This window comes from Artemia sp. Qi Xiang Cuo, chromosome 1, assembly GCF_049724085.1.
Source record: "Artemia sp. Qi Xiang Cuo chromosome 1, ASM4972408v1, whole genome shotgun sequence".
NCBI lineage: Eukaryota > Metazoa > Arthropoda > Branchiopoda > Anostraca > Artemiidae > Artemia > Artemia sp. Qi Xiang Cuo.
This window is the reverse complement of record NC_142794.1, coordinates 19393813-19411971: the sequence shown is the minus strand read 5'-3', so window position 1 is coordinate 19411971 and position 18159 is coordinate 19393813. Positions and strand designations below refer to the sequence as shown.

General features: G+C 34.2%; 1 protein-coding gene and 2 pseudogenes across 1 annotated transcript in view; 1 reads left to right on the top strand and 2 right to left on the bottom strand.

The window, feature by feature from the left end:
• LOC148956083 (mitochondrial import receptor subunit TOM70-like) overlaps positions 1–18159 on the bottom strand; it is a 390465-nt gene that overhangs the window by 121056 nt on the left and 251250 nt on the right. The gene's annotated exons all lie outside the window — the stretch shown is intronic.
• Positions 1–18159, top strand: part of LOC148956086 (ATP-binding cassette sub-family E member 1 pseudogene) — a 56630-nt pseudogene that overhangs the window by 14575 nt on the left and 23896 nt on the right.
• Positions 14810–16735, bottom strand: LOC148956087 (ATP-binding cassette sub-family E member 1 pseudogene; annotated as a pseudogene).

Sequence of the window (18159 nt, the reverse complement as noted above, 5' to 3'; positions counted from 1 at the left end):
TAGACAATACAGTTGGAGCAGCACCATTGCAAATATCCTCATTTTATTTCAAGCAACATATTATTTCGAATAAAATAATTAGGTATTTTGAATAAAGCATTTGCTTATTTTATAAAACAGTACAATTTGAATAGCATCATTGCATATTTGCTCATTTTATTTCAAGCAACATAGTGTTTCGAATAAAATATTTGGTATTTTGAATAAAGCATTTGCTTATTTCATGGAACAATACAATTTTAGCCACACCTTTGCATATTTTCTCATTTTATTTCAAGCAACATAGTATTTCTAAAAAACTATTTGGTATTTCGAATAAAGCATTTGGTTATTTCATGCAACAATACAATTCGGGCAACACCATTGCATATTTGATCATATAATTTCAAGCAACATAGTATTTCAAATAAAATATTTGGTATTTTGAATAAAGCATTTGGCTATTTCATGAGACAATACAATTTGAGCAACACCATTGAATGTTTCCTCGTTTTGTTACAAGCAACATATTATTTTGAATGAAATATTAAGTATTTTGAATAAAACATTTTCTTATTTCATGAGACAATATAATAATGAGAAACACCTTTGCATATTTGCTCCTTTTATTTCAAACAACATAGTATTTCGAATAAAATATTTGGTATTTTGAATAAGATATTTGCTTATTTCATGAAACACTACAGTTTGAGCAAAACTATTGCATATTTACATTGGAGTATGCATAAAATTGAAACTAATAAAGTCGAATATATTTTAGAGAATCTTTTTTGGAGGAATTTCCTGACTAGACCCCGTCACCGCACCGTTGAGGAAAGACCGACATTGGCAGGACCAAAACAGCGCGCCACCGGCGCGATGAATGTTGACCACAAACATTAATGTTTTTATAAGTCTTTCTCAAATCACAGCTTAAATTTACAACAGATTTGAGCCTATTCATGAGTTCAAAAATTCACAAGTTGCTGGCTGGAAACTGGTCTTCTTCGTCATTCATCATTAGAAGTAGAAATCTGGTAGAAACGAAATGGCTGTGGCGTTTCAGAACCCTTGCGTAATACGAGTAGTTGAAGTATCTATTAGCTATATATTCTCAACATAAATACTTATTGAAATAAGTAGTCTTTTTCATCGAGTATTACTGCATTCAAAACTTCAAATACTGTATCACAAAATTCGTCAGTTATCTGGGTAACTTTGGGTAACTGGGTAAAACTTTGAATATAACTTTGAACATAGAATCTTAATTTTTTCATAATGTCTTTTGCCTATATCTCTTTTGTCACCTTTAAAACAGTTGAAATGGGTGACTTTGATATTGATTATTTTTTTTTGCTCTTTTGGATTCTTAAAAAGACTTCTTGTATTAAAAACTGGTTTTTAATAACAATTTAAAACAAATGCATTTTATAATTTTTTTTGGCTTCTTTGTAGAATATATGTCATGTAGGCTAAGGCTGAACTGCTCCTTTTTTTATTGTTTTCGGCTGCTCTTTTGGATATTATTCATTTTTTCTTTTGGGGATCCATTCCAAATTATAAGCTCATAAATACCTAATATCAGTCAAATTATAAACTGCATCTAAAAGGAGTAAATTGTACTAAATTAAAAAATAGATGATGAACACTTCCCATGAGAACACTTCAATTACAATGAAACAAAAAATACTTCATGGTTTATTTGGTATGAAGAAAAATGAACTGCCAGCTATTTTCTTAGGTAAAAAATGAAAAGCTCATTCGTCTTAAATGTAATTAAATAAAATAATATGCAGACTGAAGTAGCTCCGGGAAGATGTTGAGATTTTCTTCCTAGCTCGTCACTTTTAATCCAAGCAAAATGTTAGGACACTTAGCATCAGTTTTTGAGTTTAAGCTTTAATTTCCAAATGGTCAAAAAATTACCAAATTTAAGAAAGTCGCAACAATAAGTCACCTGTGGGAAATTGCATTGCCCGGGTTTTTTCAGCGTTCAGTAAACCTCCAAATCTATTGCGTTCTTGCAATGAAATGCATCATAGATTCTCAACAAAGCCTGGCCTTCATAGAGCTCCATGATCTTCAAAAGCACCATAGAATGGAGTTAAAAAAACAGTTAAAAAGAAACTTCAAAAAATTAAAAAATGGGGGGGGGCGGATGAGGGGCATTGGGGCTTTTGGAGTTTGTTTCATTGGTGACTAAGGGCTGTCGTATCATTGCCTAAAATGTATATGAATTTGTAGTAGCTCCAATAGTGTACCCACTATGGGCGTTGACAAATCCATAACCCCCTCACTACTGGATTTTTTTTCATCGAACTTTTTGGGAAAAACAGAGCACAAAACGTCATTGTATTTTGTAAGAAATATCTGTAGTAACTCCAGAAGCCCCTCACTACTTGATTTCTTTTAATCTATTTTTTGTGTAAAACAAAGCACAAAACCTATTTTGTATTCCCAATAGTATTTAATTAGACAGCAAGCAAATCCAAATAGAACCCTCGAGAATTTATTGTGCAACTAAGTCATTGCACTACATAAGGCTAAAGAAATCGACCACACCCCTCCTCAGGTAAAGGCCACGCTAAATTGGATGTAATTAGGCCGCATGCAAATCCAAAAGACCACACCCAATAGGATTTAATTAGGTAGCACACAAATCCTAAAGACCACACCCAATAGGATTTAATTAGGCAGCAAGCAAATCCAAATAGAACTTTCGAGAATCTATTGAGGGGGTGACCTTGATTAAGTTCACTCAACCTCAACAGTGCCCCAGGGGATGGCCTTGACAAGTGCCCTTGAAATATGCCAAGGAACCGTATGAAAATGGAACAGTGGACTCTGCTGACATATAAAAAGAATTTTGAATAAGAATTCTGTCAAATTCCCCTACTGTAAAATTTTTATTGGAAAGCTCACCCCTCCCCTGGAACTTACCTCCAAAGCAGAAATTATCCCCGTGAAAAATACCCCTGCAGAAAATGAACCCTCCCCAAAAATATCTGTATACTTTCCAATAACAAATTTTATACGTAAACAATGGACAAATTTTATGACTTACAAACATTTCCCCAGGGACAGTGGGGCGTATGTTATCCTCAAACATATAGTTACAGGGCTTTTCAACTATGCTGAACAAAAAGGCTATTTAAAAATATTAATCGGATGACTTAGGAAAAAAAGGTGGGTGGGAGAGAGACCTGTTGCCCTCCAATCAGTTTGGTCTTTTAAAATGGGCACTAGAACTTTTAATTTCCATTCAAATGAGCCCTTTCTTGATATTACTACCGGTTCGATGTCTATCCGGTGCGATGTCTACCTAAGAAAAACACACACACACACACACACACACAAACTAGTATCTGTGATCTTTCTTCTAGCCAAAAATTCAAAATTCCACATTTTTGCAAATAGCAGCTTGAAGCTTCTACACGAAAATTCTCGGATACGCTGAATCTGATGGTGTGATTTTCATTAAGTATCCTTGACTTTTAGAGTGTGTTTGTTCCTCTTTTTGAAAATCAGGCAAATTTTCTCAGGCTCTTAGGTTTTGACGGGTAACACTAAACTTAACGAATCTTATATATTCGGAATCAACATAGAAAGGTAATTCTTTCTATTTATCTATTGATATCAATTTAACAAGTCTTTAATAAACTTGTACAAACTTGTTTTAAAAAAGTGAGCCAAATAAACACGCATCCGTGATCTTTCTTCTGCCGAAAATACAAGATTCTACTTTTTTTGCAGATAGGAGCTTCAAACCTTTACGGTTGGGTTCTTTTATATGCATTCAAATGGAAATTAGAAGTTCTATTGCCCTTTTTAAGGGACAAAAAGGTTGAAGGGCAACCAGACCACCTTCCATGCCCCTTTTTTACAAAAGTTATCCAATAAAAATTTTTAGATAGTCATTTTGTTTAAAATAGTTGAAAGATCCAGATTAATATACCCTCTGGGGTAACATCACCCTCCACAGTCGGTGGGGAGAGGCTTGTAAGTTATGGAATTTGCCCATTGTTTACCTGTTAGTATTTGTTATTGGAAAGTGTACAGAAATTTTTCAGGGGGGGGGGGGGAATTTATGCTTGGGGTGGCTTTTCACAGGGAGAAATTTCCATGAAGAGGAATAATTTTCTCGGGATGAACTTTCTAGGGGGGATTTTCATACTTGGGTGATTTGACAGAATTTATATGCAAAATTTCTTTTATTTGTGTTACTTTCTGTTTGCCAACTCAATTTTGCATGTGGAGTTATTCTGGATAAATTATCCGGGGGTTTTTCAGCGTCATTGGATTTCCAGGAAAAAATGTCTACAGAGGGGGGGGGGATTTCCGGGATAATCGAGACATCAATTAAAACTTCAAGTCTTTTTCAATTGAAAATATGATAAGGATAATTTTTCAGAATTAATTGTCCAAAAATAATTCTACGGGGGTGATTTTCAGTGAGGAAAGAACTGTCTAGAGGGAATTTTTAAAGGGGAGCGGTATGTATTTTAATTGGGAGGAAATTTTCATGGAGGTGTTTACCTTAAAGGGGGAGGGGATTTTTCGTGGAGGGGGATCCATGAAAAGTTATTTGTTAACGTTCAAAAATTGAAGAAAAAGGAGTTTTTTTCAACTGAAAGTAAGAAGCAACATTAAAAAGCAAACCGAACCGAAATTATCATAGGCAACGCAATCGCGCTGCCTAAGTAAAGGACGATGTTGGCATAACGTACTATTATTATTTTTTTCTTCTTCTTCCATACCAGGGCACTTCGTATCGAAGGAGTTGTCGTAGAAACTTCGAAAAGGGTTCGTTCGATTGGAAATTGGAGTGGCTTGTGCCCTTTTTAATAGAAAAAAGTGGTTGGAAGGCAACTAACACCCCTTCCACGCCCACCATTTCCCCAAACACATCCAATCAAAATTTTGAGATGTCGTAGAAACTTCAAAAATGGCTCTGTCAATAGGAAATTGAAATGGCTAGTGCCCTTTTTAATAGTCGACGTGGTTAGAAGGCAACTAAAACCCTTTCCACGCCCACCATTTCCCCAAACACATCCAATCAAATTTTGAGATAGGCATTTTGTTCCATACAGTTTAAAGTTCAGGAAATTATACTTTTGAGTAGAACACTCCCCCCACAGTCTTCAGGGCAAGGGTTTAAAGTTATGCCCTGGGGGAATATAAGGTTTTAATTGAAATCTCTGTCGTAAAAAATTGAAAAAGGGCTCATTCAATTGGAAATTCGAAGGTCTAGTGCTCTATTTAATATTCAAAAGGGATTTGAGGGCAACTAACCCCTCTCTCACGCCCACCTTTTCCCCAAACACATCCAATCAAAATTTTTAGATAGCTATTTTACTCAACGTAGTTGAAAGTTCTGGAAATTAGGTCTTTAAGGATGACAACCCCCCTCCCCATAGCCCTCAGGGGAAGGGTATTAAGTTATGCCCTTAGGGCATATATGGTTCTTATAGAAAATGATGTTGTAGAAACTTCAAGAAGGGCTCATTCAATTGGAAATTGAAAGGGCTAGTGCCCTTTTAACAGTTGAACGTCATCGAAGGGAACTAAACTCCTCTCACGCCCACCATTTTCCAAAAGACATCCAATCAAAATTTTGCGATATCTATTTTGTTCAACGTAGTTGAAAGTTCTGGAAATTTGGTCTTTTAGGATGATAACCCCCTCAGAGCCCTCAGTGCATGGGTTGTAAGTTATGCCCTGGGGGCATATAAGATTTATATAGAAAGTTGTTGTAGAAATTTCAAAAAGGGCTCATTTGATTGGAAATTGAAATTGCCCTTTCTAATAGTCGAAAGTGAGTGAAGAGTAATCTCACGGCCACCATTTCCCCAAAAACATTCAATCAAAGTTTTAGAGATAGTCATTTTGTTCGACTTAGTTGAAAATTCTGGAAATTATGTATTTAAGGATGATAAACCCCCCAGAGCCCCCAGGCCAAAGGTTTTGAGTTATACCCTGGGGGCATATAAGGTTTGTATAGATAGTGTTGTCGTAAAAACTTCAAAAGGGGCTCATTCAATTGTAAATTGAGAGGGCTAGTGCCCTTTTTAATAGTCGAAAGTGACTGGAGGGTAACTAGCCCCTTCTCACGCACACCATTCCTCTGAGCACATCCAATCTTACTTTTCAGATAGCCATTTTGTTCAACATAGTAGAAAATTCTGTAAATTAGGTCTTTGAGGATGACAATCCCCCCCAGACCTCAGGGCTAGGGTTATAAGTTATACCCTGGGGGCATATAAGGTTTTTATTGAGTGTTGTCATAGAAACTTCAAAAGGGCTAAATTGATTGGAAATTGAAAGTGCTAGTGCCTTTTTTAATTGTTGAAAATGATTGAAGAGTGACTATAGCCCCTCTCACGCCCACATTTCCCCAAACACATCCAATCAAAATTTGAGATAGCCATTTTGTTTAACGTAGTTGAAAGTTCTGGAAATTGGGTCTTTAAGGATGACAACCACCCTAACAGCCCTTAGGGTAAGAGTTGTAATTTATGCCCTAGGGGCATATAAGATGCTTATAGAAAGTGTTGTCGTAGAAACTCAAAAAGGGCTCATTCGATTAGAAATCGAAAGGCCTAGTGTCCTTTTTAATAGTCGAAAGTGATTGAAAGGCTTGACATTTTTATAGTAAAGATCGATTTGGGTATAATGTATTATTTTTGTTGTTGTTGTTTAGACCAGGGGACTTTGTATCAAAGGAGTTGTCGTAGGAGCTTCGAAAAGGGCTCATTCGACTGAAAATAGAAAGGATTGATGCCCTTTTTAATAGTTGAAAGTGATGGGAGGGAAACTAATCCCCCTTATACGCCCACCCTCTCATTTGCCCATTATGTTTAAAAACTAAATGTTGCCTTAAGATTGAATCAAAATGCATTGTGTTAATGGTAATTCCCAATAAGGCATCTCAGCAGTATCCCAAGAACGACTGAGGGTATTATATTCAAACTTTCGGGGTTACTTCTGCTCTTAGAATTTAAACAAGTCAACCAACAATATTTTTGAGAAAAATAATTCAAAAAAGATTAAAAAAAAAACAGAGAAGAAAAATGAATCGAGAACTAGTGACTCATTTAGTAGAGAAAAAAAAGCAAGAAAAGGGAAAATAAACAAACAATCTATGAGAAAGTAGCTCTTGGATACAATCATCTTGAAGAAAAACAAAAAAACAACAAACAAATAAAAAAACCAAGTAGATACAGTCAGCGAGACCTTATCATTTTTATTGGAGTCCCGTCACTAGGCTTTGTCAATATTTGACCCCGATCAGACCGAGCAATCCGCTGACCGAATTTGTCTTTCACCGCATTCAGAATATCTCACCTCTGCTTTGTCAGAGACTCAACAACAAAAATACCACTAGAGGCCAACTTAGCTTTGGCCTTAAACATTTTACAAGCAACGCTATTGCTCGAAAACTTCACTATTATCGGAGCGATCCTTGGAGCAGATGGAACCGCCTGAGTTGAATCAGTTGTAAAAGCATTATTCTGTCTAAGTCTATACACATTCACGACCTCAGTTGTACTAATTTCAGGCAAAGACATCTTCTGATTAGCAGTTAGCAACACAGCAGAACGAGTGTCAACACCAGTTTTCTGCCTAACATCGTGAAAAACAAGGCTGTCTAGTAGTGATTCTCGTTCATAACTATCCAACTTATTCTCAAACCTGTTCAGTCTGTCCTCTAAATTTTCATGTTCGTTACTCAGTCCCTTTAGCGACTTTTCGATTTTGCTGAAACTTGGGGTTAAATTCAATCGTGAAGAGCATCATAAATTTGACTAGCAATAAGCTCAGTCTATTCCTTAAGAGATTTTGAGGTAGCCAGTTTTTCCAAAAGTTTTTTAGTTATACTCTCCGTCTGGCTGTTTTTGGTTTTATCCAGATCAGCTTGGGTAGCTACAAGTTGCTGTTGTATCGGGCTAATTCTGCTAGATAATGTTAATCCTGGGCCATTTGCTTTGCTTTTATCATTACCTCTCAGCGCAAGGTATGTTTTTGACAGTCTTTTGTAAATATGAGGCGCAGTAGCAAGCTCTTCAAAAGAATTTTGTGAAGCATGAGCAGACAAATTATCAGTGGTAGAATCATAAACTTGGAGATTTGCATCCACGTGGCAAAATTCATCAAGCCATCCATAGAAAAATGTCGTATAAACTGACTTACCTCGTGTATCTTTACCAGCTTTGATTATTCTTACTGGCCAGAGGGGATGATCTTTGAACTTCGCAACAGCAAGATCAAGCTGTTTAACAGCCATGATTATTGGTAGTAAGATAAAAAAAAAGCAGAAGACTTATCTTTACGTGAGGGCTGAGCCTCACGAGAGCATCCATGATCTAATGATCCAAACAAAATATTCCAAATAAATATTGAAAAAGTCCAGTGCCAGCCAGCTAATGTATAAACCAAAATAGGTATTCACTCGATTATTACGTCACAGCAAGGGTGAAATGAAAATAGGTATTGCCTTGGGGTTTTTTTCCACGGAGGCGGGGGGGGGGGGTTAAAAACCAGCCACCATTCACAATTGGGTGTTGAATGATTATTACAGCATGTCAGTAGTAAAAGCCTTTCGTATCCGAGGGGATCATCTAATAAGGAAGATAACTGGACTCAAGCCAAAAAAGCACTCTTTATTCCGAACTTAGATATAAAAATAGTCTATGACGATAACGGAAGACTAAGCCAAGAGATAATATGACATAAATTCTATTTTTAATAAGCTTTCCTTTAAATTCAAGGTTATAAGTGAAACGGTTGTCTGTAATAATGTAACAGTTCAATTTTAATTACTGAACAATAATCACTTGAGATTAAAGAGAATCAGGACCAAGTTAGCCAATTCTACACGGTAAGTTTATTTGATAAATAGTCAATTAAAATATTTTGGACCTGGTGCATTATACGGAGACTTCTAAAAAGTCAAGTTTGGTTAATGCTAATGAAATAAAATAAAATAGGATGAATACATAATAGTTTTTTTTTATTAACTTGGTTACATTATGTTAACTATTGTTTTTTAGACTTCTAAAAGGTCAAGTTTGGTTAATGCTAATGAAATAAAATAAAATAGGATGAATACATAATAGTTTATAAACAAATTTGGGCTGTATATTTGCACGATAGGTGTGGGAGGTAAAGCATAGCATATATTAAATACCTAACGTAACCTAACGTAACCTATGTACCTTTTCCCCTCTTAAACCCCCCCCCACCAAAAAAAAAAAACAACAAAAAACAAAAAAAATACATCGTAACCTAGGTACCTTTTTTTTAATCATATTAATTTGTTGGGCCTAGGCTATCCTAGCTAACAATAAAAATGGTGCTTGATTTAAATTTTAATTCCAAATATGGTAAAATTCTGTTTTTCTAGTTTTCTTAAAAAATAGCTGATGTTGGCCTAAAATAAACTCTGGAAAGAATCTAAGGCTTAAAATAGCTTATTTGTAGTTTAGCCTATATGCTGGGAGTGTGCTATCAACCTTTTGTATCTACATATTCCTTGTTTCTAGAGCTTATAACATTTTGAAGGCTATATGATAGGTCTCTAGCCTACCTAGCTATCCAAATTTGACAATTTATCCCCCTTGATTCTGGGTTTTAGCCTTCTCTATTTTCCATTGGCCCTGTTTTTCTAGAAACACAATTTCAATTATATATAACACATGAAAGAAGTCAAGTTTGGTTAATGCTAATGAAATGAAATAAAATAGAATGAATATATATTAGTTTATAAACAAATTTGGGCTATATATTTGCATATTAGGGGTGGGAGGTAAAGCATAGCATATATTAAATACCTAACGTAACCAAACATAACCTAGGCACCTTTTTCCCTATTAAACCCCCTCTTTCCCCTAAAAAAACAAAAAAAAACAACGTAACCTGGGTGCCTTTTTCTTTTATCATATTAATTAGTTGGGCATAGGCTAGCCTAGCTAACAATGAAAATAATGATCGATGCAAATTTGAATTCATAATATGGTAAAATTCTATGAGGGGTTTCTAGTTTTCTTGAAAAATAGCTGATGCTGGCCAAAAAGAAGCTCTGGAAAGAATCTAAAGCCTAAAATAGCTTAATTGTAAGTTAGCCTATATGCTGGGAGTGTGTTATCAAGCTTTTATATCTACATATCCCTTGTTTCTAGAGCTTATAACATTTTGAAGGCAATATGATGGGTCTGTAGCCTACCTAGCTATCTAAATTTGACAATTTATCCCCCTTAATTCTGGGTTTTAGCCTTCTCTGTTTTTCATGAGCCCGGGTTTTTAGAAGCACAATTTCTATAAAATCTAAGGGACTTTATGCTATATTATGGCTTTTTGGTGCCATTCTGTTCTATAGGCTTTTCTGAAGGAAACACGGTGCTTATGCATTATATATAACACATGAAAGAAGTCAAGTTTGGTTAATGCTAATAAAATTAAATAAAATAGAATGAAAATATAATAGTTTTGAAATAAATTTTGAAAGTAAAGAGCTACTACATTAAATCAAAGATGAGCCGAAATAAAGTCGAATAATTGTTCAAGAACAAATTTTCCGTAAACTTACTTCTAATGCTATATTTGTTAGAGTGACAGAAACTTTTTTTTCCACAAGGGATGTTTTTCAACTAAAAGTAAAGAGCTGCTACACTAAATCAAAGATGAGCCGAAATAAAGTCGAACACTTGTTCAAGCGCAAATTTTCTATAAACTTACTTCTAATGATATATTTGTTTGAGTGGCAAAAACTTATTTTTCCACAAAGGATTTTTTTCCACTAAAAGTAAAGAGCTGCTACATTAAATAAAAGATGAACAGAAATAAAGTCGAATAATTGTTCAAGTGCAAATTTTCTCTAAACTTTCATCTAATGATATATTTGTTATAGTGGCAGAAGCTTTTTTTCCACAAAGGATTTTTTCAACTAAAAGTAAAGAGTTGCTACATTAAATCAAAGGTGAGAAGAAATAAAGTCGAATAATTGTTCAAACGTAAATTTTCTGTAAACTTACTTTTAAAGATATATTTGTTAGAGTGGCAGAAACTTTTTTTCCATAAAGGATGTTTTTCAACCAAATGCAAAGATTTGCAACATTAAATCAATGATAAGCTTCTTTCACTCTAACAAATATATCAATAGAATGTAAGTTTTCAAAAAAATTACGCTTGAACAATTATTCGACTTTATTTTGGCTCATCTTTGATTTAGTGTAGCAGCTCTTTACTTTTTGTTGAAAAATATCCTATACACAAAAAAATAAGTTTCTGCCACTCTAAAAAATATATCATCAGAAGTAAGTTCACAGAAGATTTGCGCTTTAACAATTATTCGACTTTATTTTTTTTCGCTTGAAAATTTGCGCTTGAAAAATTATTCGAATTTATTTCTGCTCATCTTTGATTTAATATAGCAGCTCTTTACTTTTAGTTGAAAATATCCTTTATGGAAAAAAAAGTTTCTGCTACTGTAACAAATATATCATTAGCAGTAAGTTCACAGAAAATTTGCGCTTTAACAATTATTCGACTTTATTTTCGCTTATCTTTGATTTAATGTTGCAACTCTTTACTTCTAGTTGAAAAACATTCTTTATGGAAAAACAAGCTTCTACCACTCTAACAAATATATCATTAGAAGCGAATTCCAGAAAATTTGCGCTTGAACAATTATTCAACTTTATTTCTGCTCATCATTGATTTAATCTAGCAACTCTTTACTTTTAGTTGAAAAATATTTTCTGTGGAAAATAAAGTTTCTGCCACTCCAGCAAATATATCATTAGAAGTATGTTTACAGAAAATATACGTTTGAACAATTATTCTTCTTCATTTCTACTCATCTTGGATTTTTTAATGTAGCAACTCTTTACTTTTAGTTGAAAAACATCCTTTAACGAAAAAATGTTTCTGTCACTCAAACAAATATATCATTAGAATTAAGCTACAGAAAATTTGCACTTGAACAATTATTCGAGTTTACTTCTGCTCATCATTGATTTAATGTAGCAACTCTTTACTTTTAGTTGAAAAACATCCTTTGTAGAAAAAAAGTTTCTGCCAACCTAACAAATATATCATTTGAAGTAAGTTTACAGAAAGTTTGCATTTGAATAATTATTCGACTATATTTCTCCTCATGTTTGAATTTGTGTAGCAGATCTTTACTTATAGTTGCAAAACATCCTTTGTGCAAAAATAACTTTCTCTAACTCTAACAAATATATCATTATAAGTAAGTTTACAGAACATTTGCGCTTGAACAATTATTTGACTTTATTTCTGTTCATCTTCTATTTAATGTAGCAACTCTTTACTTTTAGTTGAAAAACATCCTTTATAGAAAAAAAAGTTTCTGCCACTCTAACAAATATATAATCTAGCAACTCTTTACTTTTAGTTGAAAAACATCCTTTGTGCAAAAAAAAGTTTCTGCCACTCTAACAAATATATCATTAGAAGTAAGTTTACAGAAAATTTGGGTTTGAACAATTATTCGACTTTATTTCTGCTCATCTTTGAGTTTTAATATAGCAACTCTTTACTTTTAGTTGCAAAAAATCTTTTAAGGAAAAAAAATTCTGCCACTCTAACAAATATATCATTAGAAATAAGCTATAGAAAATTTGTGCTTGAATAATTATTCGACTTCATTTCTGCTGATTATTGATTTAATCTAGTAACTCTTTACTTTTAGTTGAAAAACATTCTTTGTTCAAAAAAAAGTTTCTAACACTCTAACAAATATATCATTAGAAGTAGGTTTACAGAAAATTTGCGTTTTAACAATTATTCGACTTTATTTCTGCTCATCTCTAATTTAATGTAGCAGCTCTTTACTTTTAGTTGAAAAACTTCCTTTTGTGGAAAAAAAGTTACTGCCACTCTAAAAAATATAACATTTGATGTGCAAATATATAGCCCAAATTGGTTTCTAAACTATTATATTTTCATCCTATTTTATTTCATTTCATTTCATTAGCATTAACCAGAATTGACTTCTTAAGTGATTGTATATAATGCGTAAGTACAGTGTTTTCTTCAGAAAAGCCTATGGAACAGAATGGCATGAAAAAGCCATAATATAGAATAAATCCTGTAGATTTTATAGAAATTGTGTTTTTAAGAACCAGGGCCAATAAAAAACAGAGAAGGCTAAAACCCAGAATTAAGGGGGATAAATTGTCAAATTTAGAGAGCTAGGTAGGCTACAGACCCATCATATAGACTTCAAATTGTTATAAGCTCTAGAAACAAGGGATATGTCGATATAAAACTTAATTACACACTCCCAGCATATAGGCTAACTTACAATTAAGCTAATTTAGGCCCTAGATTCCTTCCGGAGTTTCTTTATGGCCCACTTCAGCTATTTTTCAAGAAAACTAGAAACTCCTTTATAGAATTTTACCATATCTGAAATTAAAATTTGCATTAAGCATCATTTTCATTGTTAGCTAGGCTAGCCTTGGCCCAACAAATTAATATGATTAAAGAAAAAGGTACCTAGGTTACGTTGTTGTTGTTTTTTTTTTTGGGGGGGGGGGGCTTAAGAGGGAAAAAGTACCTAGGTTAGGTTTTGTTACGTTGGGTATTTAATATATGCTATGCTTTACCTCCTAACCCTAATGTGCAAGTATTTGTTTATAAACTATTATATATTCATCCTGTTTTATTTCATTTCATTAGCATCAACCAAACTTAACTTTTTTCGTGTGTTGTATATATTACATAAGTACCGTGTTTCCTTCAGAAAAGCCTTTAGAACAGAATGGCACCAAAAAGCCATTATATAGCATAAAGTCCTGTAGATTTATAGAAATTATGTTTCTAAAACTCAGGGCAAAAGAAAAACAGAGAAGGCTGAAACCCAGAATTAAGGGGGATAAATTGTCAAATTTAGATATCTAGGTAGGCTACAGACCCGTCATATAGCTTTCAAAATGTTATAAGCTCTAGAAACAAGGGATATGTAGATATAAAAGCTTGATAAGACACTCCCAGCATATAGGCTAACTTACAATTAAATTATTTCAGGCTCTAGATTCTTTCCAGAGTTTCTTTTAAGCCAACATCAGCTATTTATCAAGAAAACTAGAAACCCCTTACAGAATTTTACCATATTTGGAATTAAAATTTCCGTCAAGCACCATTTTCATTGTTAGCTAGGCTATACTAGGCCCAACAAATAAATATGATCAAAGAAAAAGCTACCTAGGTTACGTTGTTCTTTTTTTGGGGGGGGGGCCTTAAGAAACAATATACCTAGGTTAGGTTCTGTTAGATATTAAATGTATGCTATGCTTTACCTCCCAACCCTAATATGTAAATATATAGCCCAAATTTGTTTCTAAACTATTATATGTTCATCCTATTTTATTTTGTTTCATTAGCATTAACCAAACTTGACTTTCTAGAAGTCTCCGTATAATGCACCAGTTCCAAAATATTTTAATTGATTATTTATAAAATAAACTTACAGTGAAGAATTGGTTAACTTCATCCTGATTCTCCATGATGTCAAGTAGTTATTGTTTTGTAATTAAAATTGATCTGTTACATTACTACAGATGTACATTTCACTCATACACTTGAATCTAAGGAAACTTTGTTAAAAATTGAATTTCTGTCACATTATCTCTAAGAATTGTAAGAACCCATAACTCCTAAAAAGAGTCAGGTCAGAACAATTCATACTGAATCTATTCAAAAATATTTGATTATTACAGCAAGTTTGATTTCTAACAAAGATTTCGACTAAGCTTTTTTTTGTGTTCTTCTAAAACCAATATGGAGCTTTTATTTCCTTCATCAACAACACCAATTCAGTTTATAAATCCTTGCATGTATAAAAAAAATGGGATTAATCACGTGCAGAATGTTCTCTTGAGATCTAATCACTAAGGAAAAAGTAGTTTCCGCTTTTCTTCTGTTCCACATCCTTTACAGAACCGCGTTTATTAATTCTCGGCCTGAAGTTGTTGGGATCTCTTCTAAACGTAATGCCAAGAAGTTGCAAAAAGCGATTCATTCCATTGAGAAGAGACTGTGGTGCTGTTGCTGAGGTATTCTGCGATGGAACACCGTTAAAAACTATAACTCGATCAGCCAAATATGTTGCCATAATAAAATCATGCTCCACAACAAAAGCTGTTTTCGCTGCGTGCAGGATAAACTTTTTAATGACTTTTCCTGCAACAAGACGTTGCGCTGAATCCAGATAGGCCGAGGGCTCATCAATTAGATAAACATCTGCGGGTTTTCCCAAGGCAATGACCAGCGCCAGTCGTTGAAGCTCACCACCAGATAAAAACTGAACATCCCGATCTATAATATCTTTGATTTTCATTGGTTCCATCACGTCCGTGCGAAACTGTGCATCAGCAATGACATTCCCAATCTCCTCCAACAATAGCTCTCGCACTTTTCCTTTATATTTGGTTTTGTATATCTGTGGCTTATAACTTATTCGCAAATTCAGAACTTGTGTGCTTCCTTGGTCTGGATTTAAGCTACCTGCCAGCAGCCGAATAAGGGTTGTCTTCCCCGTTCCATTTTCTCCAAGTAGCACAATAATCTCGGCATCTCTAAATTCACCCCCTTCAACTTGCAAGGTGAATTCTCCTAAGGTTTTTCTCATGGTAGGATACTCAAAGTGCCGCATACACTTTATCTCTTTTTCTGTTGCGGTCTCTGAAACTTTAAACGTTAAAGCTTCTTCTCGAAAACGTAAATTTTCTGTGGGAATAAAACCGTCCAAAAAGATATTGATCCCTTCCCTGCATGAGTAAGGCATTGTGACTACACCATAAATTCCAGGAGTACCATACAGACAGCAAATATAGTCAGATAGGTAATCTAAAACTGATAAATCGTGCTCTATAACAATGATGTACCTATCGGGGTTCACCATGTTATGAATACAAACGGCTGCATTAAGTCTCTGCTTTACATCTAGGTAACTTGAGGGTTCGTCAAACGCATACACATCGGCCTTTTGAACGCACACTACTGCAATAGCGAAACGCTGAAGTTCACCACCACTAAGATCTTTTATTTGTCTATTTCTAATATGCGTCAACTGTAATATATCTTGAATGGAAGCTAGATCATTCTCAGGACAGTCGGCTTTTCTATCAAGCATTTCCCCGACAGTCATATGTTGTTTCAAGGTTTTGGGCAAGGATTCTACGTACTGTGGTTTGAAAACACACTTAAAATTGTCATCCAATACTTTTGTGAAATAATTCTGTAGCTCACTGCCCCTGAAATGGCTTAGAATATCTGACCACTCAGGAGGAGATGAGAAGCTTCCTAGATTTGGCTTAATCTTTCCCATGAGAATTTTCAAGGCGGTAGATTTTCCAATACCATTAGTTCCAACAAGACCAAGAATTACTCCAGGTCTAGGAACTGGAAGTCTATGGAGTTTGAAAGAGTTTTTTGAGAACCGATGTGTAGTATCCGTCGCAAGATTACTCGGTAGGTTAATTATTTGTATAGCGTTAAATGGACATTCTTTAGTACAGATACCACATCCAATGCACATTGTTTCTGAGATAGAGGATGTTTTATCAGTAGATTGTACTTCAATGCATAGTTTCCCAGTTCTATTGACTGGACAAGACTTCTTACATTCCTGTTTACACCGTTGAGGTTTGCATCGTTCAGGGTTGACAATAGCAATTCGAGTTAGTTTATCTGTTTCTTCCGTTTTTCTCCTCCTTTTCGCAATGTCCATAATTTATCTGAAACCAAGAAAGACAATATTTTTTAAAATCTTCATAAAAGCCGATCTTGAAGGATTGAAAATGATCTTATTCTTCAAACTTTTGGTTTTCTATTTTAAGGTTTTGAAATTGTTGTAGTCCCATCTCAAAATACATACAAATATTTTTGCAATTGCCAGTTTTTTGCTCTTTAAGCAATTTAATGTAATTCTACATACCTGAAAATCTTGAATTTTTCCTCATAAGTGTGACAGGTGTGACAACGTCATTGCATTACTGATGTATATAAGAATGATGTCATTCAAATAAATATTATTTTTCCTGAGATTAAGGCTCTTAACATATTTTCTTAAGATTCTGACATTATCTAAATCGTTTTTTACGCCAGAATATACCAGGATGACAATTTTTCCGAAAACAATAATTTCTACTAAACTTCAAATTTTTGGCTTTCTTTTTTAAGGTTTTGGAATTGTTTTAATCCCTTGTCAAAATATATATAAATATTTTTGCCATTGCCGGTTTTTTGCTCTTTACGCAATTTAATGTTCTTTCATGCTCTATCTTTTCAAAGATATTTGGTTACTAAGAGAGTCCAATTTCTAGCAGCAATTTTTGTTAAGCTTAAAAATTTTGGTTTTATTTTCTAAGGTTTTGGAATTTTTGTAATCCTTTGTTAAAATATTTACAAATATTTTCGCAATTACCAGTTTTTTGTAGTTTAGGCAATTCCTTGTCTTTTCATACTGGGATCAGGGAAAGTGGGGGCATTTAAGGTTCAACGCCCATAGAAGATTGTTTCAAGCACGTCCATTGCAGATTAACAATGGGAAATTAACATATCGTTGTTGGTTATGTTTGTTGGTTATATTTGTTGGATGTGATTGTTGGTTATGTTTGTTGGTTATGTTTGTTTGTTATGATTGTTGGTTATGGTTGTGGGTTGTTGGTTGTGACTGTTGGTTATGTTTGTTGGTTGATGGTTATGTTGTTGGTTATGTTTTTGGCTGTTGGTTATGTTTGTTGGTAATGATTGTTGGTTGTTGATTGTTGGGTTTTGATATGATTGTTGGTTTTGGTTGTTGATTTTGGATATGATTGTTGGTTATGTTTGTTGATCATGTTTGTTGGTTTTGGATATAGTTGTTGGCTATGTTTGTGGGTTATGTTTGATGGTTTTGGATATGGCTGTTGGTTATATTTGTTGGGGTTATTGGTTGTTGGTCATGTTTGTTGGGTGTGATTGTTGGTTTATGGTTATGTTGTTGTTTGCTGGTTGTTGATTGTTGGTTTGGATATGCTTGATAATAAATGGGGTTATTGGCCCATGCCACCCCTGTTTCTATTTCCCCACAATGTTTTTCTATTAATAACCTTAGACAGCCATTTTGTAAGAAACCTTGTCTGGACATGCTGCCCAGGTGGTACACTCCCC